The sequence below is a fragment of the Lytechinus variegatus genome, chromosome 3 (genome assembly GCF_018143015.1).
Source record: "Lytechinus variegatus isolate NC3 chromosome 3, Lvar_3.0, whole genome shotgun sequence".
Classification (NCBI taxonomy): Eukaryota; Metazoa; Echinodermata; class Echinoidea; order Temnopleuroida; family Toxopneustidae; genus Lytechinus; species Lytechinus variegatus.
Window position 1 is genome coordinate 52,608,735 of NC_054742.1, and position 9,100 is coordinate 52,617,834.

A 9,100-nucleotide genomic window follows, 5' to 3' on the forward strand; every position below is an offset into this window, starting at 1 on the left:
ACGGCCTGATCACCTCCACACACACACAAGCCTCTCAATGCTTTATTGCATGGCAGGTATGTGTGACCCCGCACTATCTCTCTCTTATCTGGAGGGGTATTGGCTGACTGATTACAGGAGTGGTGTATGGGGGCAGGTGAGTGTGGGTGGGGTGGTGGGGCTTGAAATATTCATCAGTATAATATTATGGTCTGGTATAAGCACAGAATGCAATGATAGTTTTATAATCCCTAAATTTAAAAAAACCAAAAATTCAATTTGTTTCCCCTCCACAGGGATTTTATTATTATTCAAACATAACAAGATATCTTTTCAATGACAAATCAAATTAATAACAACGAAATACAGTACAACAGTAATTGCAACAAATATATAAATTGAACTGTCAGGTTCACATAATAGTAAACAATTTAAGAAACAAGCGAGGAGTAAATGAACAATAATATTCATATGTATAATTGTACATGGAAAGGGAACTGAACAGATCACCTCATGTAAACATGGCACGTAATTGAAACCATTTCTTTGTAAACTTTACCATTTTACAATTTGACTCTGCGATATATTTTTCATTCTTGAAATAGTTCTGAAGTGCAAATTTGATATTATCAAAAACAGGTAATTGATGTTTTACTCTGGAAGTGTAAATCATTAGCCGTATCACTATCAATAAACAATTTCAAAATTGTTTCAAATTTCAAATAAACTGAATTTCAAAAATATCTTCATCTACCTGCATATCTACCAGAAGGGCCTATATGTTACAAAGACACTTCTTGTATTGTCACTTGATCAGAAGTTTGTTGTATTTTGAGTAGAAAATTGCAAACAAATCTGATTTATACAGTATATCATGGTCAAGAGCACTCAAACATCATCATGTTGATAGCTTTTCATGGCATAGGCCTATCCATTTCTTGCTTGTTTTGCACATTTTATTTGGTATCAGTTAGCCATGGCACCACCACCATCAGACACCACAAAAAATCAAGACAGGATGAGAATGGATACAGCTTGAAACACAAGCCTGAACATGCATATCACATTCATATCACCTTTGGAAGGCTTGATAGAGGCTGGCATTTAGACAGGCAAACTTCTATGAAATATATTACCAGTTAATCAACATCCACTTTAAATCAAGCAGGAACAGTAATGGAAAGTGCCTCCTTCTGCACTTTCTACGCATGGTGGTGAGAAGGTTCGGCTCATAGCTGAGTAATTGCTGTTGTATTTTATATATGGATTTATACATGTAGAATGACATAGGACCATGGGCAGGATATATTTTCTCAAGTTCTTACTTGATGATCACCATTGATCAAGCAAAGGGCCTATGCCAATTTACAGACCAAATAAAAACTTTATATTCCAAAGAGATTAGCTCATCTCAGACTAAAGTCAGAGTTGTGTGGAGAGGCAATCACACAATAGCTCTATAGGTGAGGTAATTAATAGGGGATAATTAATCAATACCCCTATTAAGCCATTTCATGGATCTATAATCCCCTATATAGGCTTGGCTATTATTGGCAATATCTTCAGTGAGTGTAGTAAACGGGTCAAGTTATATCCTGTTCCATCGAATTTGCCATGATCACAATAATCATAACCCAGTATTTCATATAATCATCACAAAATATGTACGGGTCTACCACGCAGATAAATGACTTTTTTGTGATAAATCAGATTCATGCGACTGGTTTATACAATTCGTATTTGATCAGGTGACATCACATGTTGGAATGCTTTAGGTGCAGACTGCAGGCTCTGGATCAATGCTTCGCTATGGCTTCATGACTACAAACTTACCATCCTATATCATGATACCGACTATTCTGATTTGAACACCAAGTATTAGACACTGTTAATTCTTACATATTTAATTCTCAACGCACCTGTGACCAAGCAGGATATGGAACAATGGATAGCGTGATGATAAGGTATTTGATAATAGAAATTTGAAAGATGACAATGAGTTTTAAAAAGGTAGGGATGCAGGTTGACAGATGGGGTGGGAAAAGCAGTAAAACTGTATTGTATTGTGGGAGGACATGGACCTGTAATCTACTTGATTGGAAAGTCAGGTTTATGTTCACACAATGATCAAAGAGCAGCTGAAAGATATCGAGAAAAGCAAACAACTATTAGCAACAAAACAAATTAAACACAGCAACAGGTAACTTCTACCCACTTCTCATTTCTCATAACTGTCTTTTTTCTCTCCCCCATTTAGTTCTTCATTTTTTATTTTCCTCTTTCATCATCATTTGAAAAATCAAGGGGGACTCACCCCTTACCCCCCCCCCTGGTGTTGCCCCTTTTTGTTTTTACCAGTTCTAGGACAATCAATACCAAGATAAGGCTCTCTTGCAGTGGCTTATAGTAGAATATCAAATAGTGTGGATGAAAGTTCTTTACAAACTATGAATAAAAACAAAAGAGATGCACTAAAGATTCAACAAATTCTAGAATCACAAATTTATAAATGAGTTTTACTCTGGTCTTTTAACAGGACTGAACAAACAAGAATAAGAGCTCCAAGAAGCTTTAGGAGAGACTATTTCCAGGGGACCAAAGGAATCATTCAATACTCAAGGAGCCCTGATTCAATATTGAAGATCTCCAAAATAACTCTTTGTTATTCCACTCTCAATTTAGAAAGCTAGCTCTTGGTTTAGCTTTAAATATGGCTCTGATAACCTACATAAAAAGGGGGAGGAAAAACTAGGGCTTCTTGGGTTTTTCTCTGACTTCAGTTCTGTACGACTCTGTCATCGTTCCATAATGATGCATGGTCTCACCATGTCTAGTTTCTGTTTTGCACTGATTGCCTAGGTATTATGAAAGAGATCGCTTGCCTCTAGTTATGTCACCTTTATGACCTCACAGATGTTACAAACTGTCTCTATCATTTATGATGGTGATTTATAAAAGTGTATTTATGATAACTCAAGAAGGTATCCCGAAACAGATGTTAGGAACATCTATTTCGTCATCTTCTATGTAGAAATGAAGAAGCAAAGTAATGCACAGCTCACATCCAGTCACTTTATTTTATGACCATAAGATATTTTTTGTGGCCATTTCATATCTCCCTTGTGCAAATCATAAAAATCTTCTATTCAACTCGCTGTATAGAATCATATGCCCATTGGTCAAGGATTTTTCTCAGAGATGATCTCATGCATTATACATTGAAATCTCTCATCCATTGATGCAAATGCATAATAATGGAAATGGCCTGAAGGTTTAAATATTAACAGATGATTTATTGAGTTATCCTCCATCCATTCATAATTCAAATTGCTATTTTGTGAAATTTGATTACCCTTTAAGAGGATCATAACAGTCTTACTATTTTGGTAATTTTGGTAGAAATATAAATTGTGGTTATTAGTTTACATATGGGCCTAGTCCTATATTAACTTAGAGCCTACAATTCAAAAAGTCAATCTTCTTACCCAACTCATTCAACCAATGTGAAAAAACATATTTCATCCCATTACATCTTGCAACTTACTTTTATGTTAAAGAGAAATTCCAGTAGTTGCAGTAAACACTGATTTCATGAGAAAGTCTGTAAAACAAGGCTTAATTGTCAGTATATCATCGAGGATCTAGATCTGGTATAGTTACATTAACTGAACTTTATGAAATCTTGAAATCTACGCTGAAAATGTTCACACCGAAGATCCCCAACACAGATAAGCGCACATGGGACAATGTATAATCATTGCTTAGAGCGTCGGGCCCGAAGCTCTACCCGAATCCTGTGCTTATTTGCTGATTTCTCAGCAATTACACAATTTCTTCAAGAATCCTTTGGCACATGCGTTTTATTTATACAAACGGACACTTTGGTGGTCATTTCATTGGATTCTGTACGAACTCATTTTGATATCGTTACCAAAACTAGCATTTACCTTTAAGAGCTAATAGGTACTACATTGGCCTTTAAAAAAAAATCCATAATTTATTGTTCGAAATAGACATGAAATGAAATACTCCGAAAATTTGCTTTGCCCAATTGATCGTAGGCCCGGCAGCTGCTGTGCAGCGCCAGACCGACAAGGCTCTATCCCTTTAATCGTTGAACGCCAAACAGGGTAGCAGCATCTCCCATCTTTTAACATCTTTTGGTCTGAGCATTACCAATAGAAATTGCCAATATTGCCACATCCTGACGAAAGTGATAAAACGTGACTAGTTATTGTTAAAAAACATAATAGAACAGAATGTTTTCCTTTTCTTACTCATACAAGAGTATTTATAGCCCCGTAAATCATGTGTTTGTATAACTAGAGAAGTGTTTAAAAGGGGAAAACTTCCCCTTTGGTTGAGTTTGTTTCAATTCAAGCAGATAGAAGGAAAGAAACATTAATGAAGGTTCTACAAAACAAAAAACATACAGGAAAAGAGTCATGGTCATCAAAAGTTATAATTTCATGTCACATGTAAACAGTTCCTGACTAGATCATATGATGTTTGTCCAAGCATTACACATTAATGAGAAATCATTTTACGAGACAGAAGAAAGCTAGTGTATACCATTACCACTCTAGTTTATCTTATCTCTTCTCACCACTTGCATAACAATTTTAGAATGATGCATAATTGTTGGCGGCTCTATGCATAAGGTCAAACAAATCTTATTTGATTCAACTCCAGCTTCCATTTACAGCTCCCCTATTGAAACTGAGCATTTCTTCAAACACTAGACCTCCAATACATATTAAAATCTACAATATGTACATCCACCATTCCATTGAATGAAAAGACTACTACCTTGTGATGAGGTGTATTTTATTTGCAAACAACTCGTGGTCCTTGAAATGATCTATTTTTAAGAATCCTTCCTTGTTGTCATTGTAAGGAGACTCTGCCCGCTTTGTGGTACAGTTATCAGTGGCACAGCCTGCTGGGAGTTGAGAAATAATGAGTAGAAATCAAAAGTTTATGCAAGGTACTTATCCAATCCTCAACATACGATATCCACCCCTCCCTTTAATTACAATATATTTATAGAATTGCAAATTATTGCATAAGCACCTCTCAAGAGACCTGACGGATATTCCCCACTTGAAAAGAACCTGCAAAGCAATGCTATCATAAATACAATACCTTTTCTAGACTTGGCAAAACAAAAGAACAATGTAAAGACAAATCATACCATCGTCAAATTTCATTCAGTCAAATCCTCAAGGAGATATGCGTGAGAACTGTGACAAGGATATACCCATTCATGAGAGTACAGTGTTCCTGTCTTGTTGTCTGTCTTATTATTTCAGGATGTGGGGCAAACAGCATGGGGTCTGTACTTGATTCATTCATATATATTTGTAGCTGTGCCATCAATGACTTCTAAGAAAAATAGTATGACCGACTATTCACCGCCAAATTATCCCATAGCTTCTGAAGCCGGCATAAAAAGCCGACCTCTCGAAATATGAAATTAATCTGTGTTTTGTCACGCTCAAGCTGCCATAAGTTCATCTAAAGTTCCATTATATGCAGCTTACGCAGCTATGTGGCAATTTTTACTCAGCCTCTAATATTCAACGAAAGAAGAAAAATAGGGGTTGATTCCACTATACCGGTATGCCTCCACATCTGTGGATGGAGGGTTGTGGTTAATAAACCTCTATTCATCACAGTTTCCCCATTTTCTGCATGATGTACCGAACAAAAATGGCCTTGAATCCCAGTATACTAGTAATTAGAAACAGCGATGATGTTGAAGTCAGAATCCTATTGAAAATTTCATGATCATTCTTTGTCGTTTGGTGTAGGGAGAGTCAGAAGCAAGAGAGGAACACATTTTTTTAAAATAGAAGATGCTATATAAAATATAGGCCTATATACTTGTATCTGCTTGTAATGCAGAATTATAAGGAAAGGTGGGACAATATGGTGTATGATTAACTATCAAGAAATATTTTCTAAAAACATAGAAGGAAGAAAAAAAAGGAAATTAACGTGAAAATATGTGAGATAAAATTGAAGTACCTTGAAATGGACAGTGAAACAATATAAACAAATCAATAAAAAATAGCTTAAAGGGAAACAGAAAAGACACATTTTCTAACAAATAAAATAAGAAAAGAGTTTCTACTGTATTTCAGTGATAGTCAAATATGAATGCTAGTAAACAAAAAAATATTCACAAAATCTAATAGACATTTACACTGGGATAACACTCTGCATTTTGGAATACAGTTTCCAAATCCCCAACGATTCTCACAGATGTTGAGAAGATAACATTTGCATAGCGCATAAAAGGGGAATGAAGACCCAGATAAAAGAGATGGGTTTGTAGAGATATACAGCATCTATCCATCACCGATCCGACTTTTGGGTATGCCAGTTATTTCAGCCATGACTGACCCCATATTTAATAGCTCAAACCAAAGTTGCAATGGTACCCTGGCCCTAACATTACAGCTACATCCACCAGCACACCAGTGTATATTTTACATGGACCTGCGTCACCTAAATCAACATCACTGACGATGGTCGATTTTCTGGGGGGTGGCCATGATTGCTGCTAGCCAGATCCATTACAGAATCTGGGAGTAATAACTTTCAAGTGGGAGGGGATTCTATTCCAAGTGAAAATCAGAGATGTCATGGCGATGCCATCACAGGTTATCAAAATGTTAATGCATCTATTAGAGTCCTCAGAACCTCCTGTAAATTAGTTCTCTTGTCATTAAGTAATGGCCAAAGAATATGATCCACATCTCAATGAATGATCAATCAAGATGGTCTTGAAAAACATTAGACAGTATCCTCAGGTTATATTAAAGCTTTACTTCAGTTTGTGCTGTCATAGTGGTTTCAAATAAAAGTAGACACAATCATGAATTTCTTTATTCTGTACTGAAAGTAAAAATTAATGTTGTAACAAGAAAAAATACATCCCACATTATATGCTCCAACGAACAAAATAGCCCAGCAATCCAATCTTAATCACCATTTATCTTCTTCACTTGTTCTCTATGAAGTAAATAAGGAACAATTATTTGACACAAAGAGCTCTAAACGCAATATAGTAAAACATAACAAGGCCAGTCGAACCCCAAGACATCTCAATGAAAAGAAAACCATGGGCCTATGCGTAAGGGCCTATACACTAGTAGCTCTTCATCAATTTGGTACTATTCTAAATAATAACTGAAAGAAGGAAAAGAGATAATACAAGAGATCAAGAAAATGTGCAGGTCAATATTTGGATTGTATGAACTAAATTCAGGAAAAGGCCCTTAGTACTATCAATCTGAAATGAGGATAAGCATAAAATGATTTTATTTTTTTTACAATCTTGGTTTGATAATTTTTTTGCCTGATAAATGTGTATACTATTCACACTCAGACAATGATATCATGAAATGTTCAAGATAACTTGCAGTGATATCGGATAGCAGACTTGCTTTCAACCAGCTATAGTATAAGAGAAAATGAGACGGAAATAAAATCTTCAAAACAATTATTGGAGAGAGCATGGATGGAGACTAGCTAGCTGAAATATGAAGCTGGGAACAATATCTGGTCATTCATTACAGATGCCACAACACACATCATATTATGATCTTACCAGGGAGTAAAACATCTTCCATTCAACGTATCATATCTGTGTGTTCTTCTTCAAGCTATACATACCAAGCAATATGACTCATGCAAAATATGAGATGCCCTAATCCAAGAGCCAAATTTGAGCTGGAGGGAACAAAGAAACAACTGTTCTCTACTGACAAGGCAAGATGGTATTGCTACCAATTTACGCCCATTAGGGCTTGTTGTCATTCTATGTGGGAGTATAAGTGCAAGTAGGACTATCCATTCTCTGATAAAGGTAGAATTCAGTCAAATATCAGAATAGAGAAGACAGTTTCTCAAAGCTAATCAGTCCCTGCCCCAACAAATTCTTTTCACTGTTACATTACATCATTTTTCCAGCTGAGGGAGGGGGGGGGGGCAAGTGCCCCTGTTACCAAATTAAAGGGAACAAAGTGAAAATTTGAAATAAGGTAAAAGCAATACCAGAAAGTTGAATGAAATGAACAACCAAAAAGTCACATGTCCCATGGGCCTACTTCTCGGTCAGAGTAGTTGGTCCATCCATGTAGACCTACTATAAGTTGAAAGGGGTGCAATTTCAGCACATACAATAGACTCTGATTTACCACAGCATTTTGTTCCTCTTTATTAATATTGGGGAGCAGTGAAAACAATATGTGATAAACATGAAATACCAATTTCTTATTGTTAAAAGAGAACCTATGACCTTTTAGAGTTTCGCCAAGATAAAAGGGTCCGGAGCAGTGTCAATGATTTAATGGCATGTCCCAATATTGCAGCACTAAGACCCCTGTTACATATGAAAGTTTCCTACCCGAGACCCGACCGAGTCCACTTGCATCCTTGACTGGGTTATTGGTGGATTAGCTTCGCGAACGGACCGAGTCCGAAATGTGGTCTGTTTACATCTGTGTTTATTCCCTCCCCTATCGCCCTATCTGTGCTGTTTCTAGCGGCATCCGATTGCTGACACCTTTAAAAGGCGCTCTCGATTTAGGCTCCGAACATAGAGTTAAATACGTACTATTTAGGTTTATATAACTCTATGGCTCCGAATAATTCGCGCGCGCTAATTGAAGTTACCCGAGATTCTGAAAGAATGCTGATGATCCCAGCAGTCGTTGAAGATATGATCGACTTGAAAAGGATACGTTTAAAATGCTTCTTTTCACTCAAATCAAAGACTTTATCAATCACAATTCACATGTCGCAAAAACATTCGAAGAACGACGGGGCTGGGGAGGAGATAGCGCGCGCTATGACGTAATTTGACAGCTGGCGAACGGACCGAGATAGGTTCGAAAGCTTGTGTGCGTTTACATCTACGAATCGGTGGACCGGGGCCGGCCCGATACCTACCCGAGACTACCTCTGGATGTGGTCTCGGGTAGGTTCGCTAAAAGGTGGCCCGAGGTAGGTTTGGGATGTTTACATCTGATTTCTTTCCGACCCGAGGTAGGCCCCGGGCCGGCCCGAGGTAGGGAATCTCTCAGATGTAACAGGGGTCATATTCGACTTC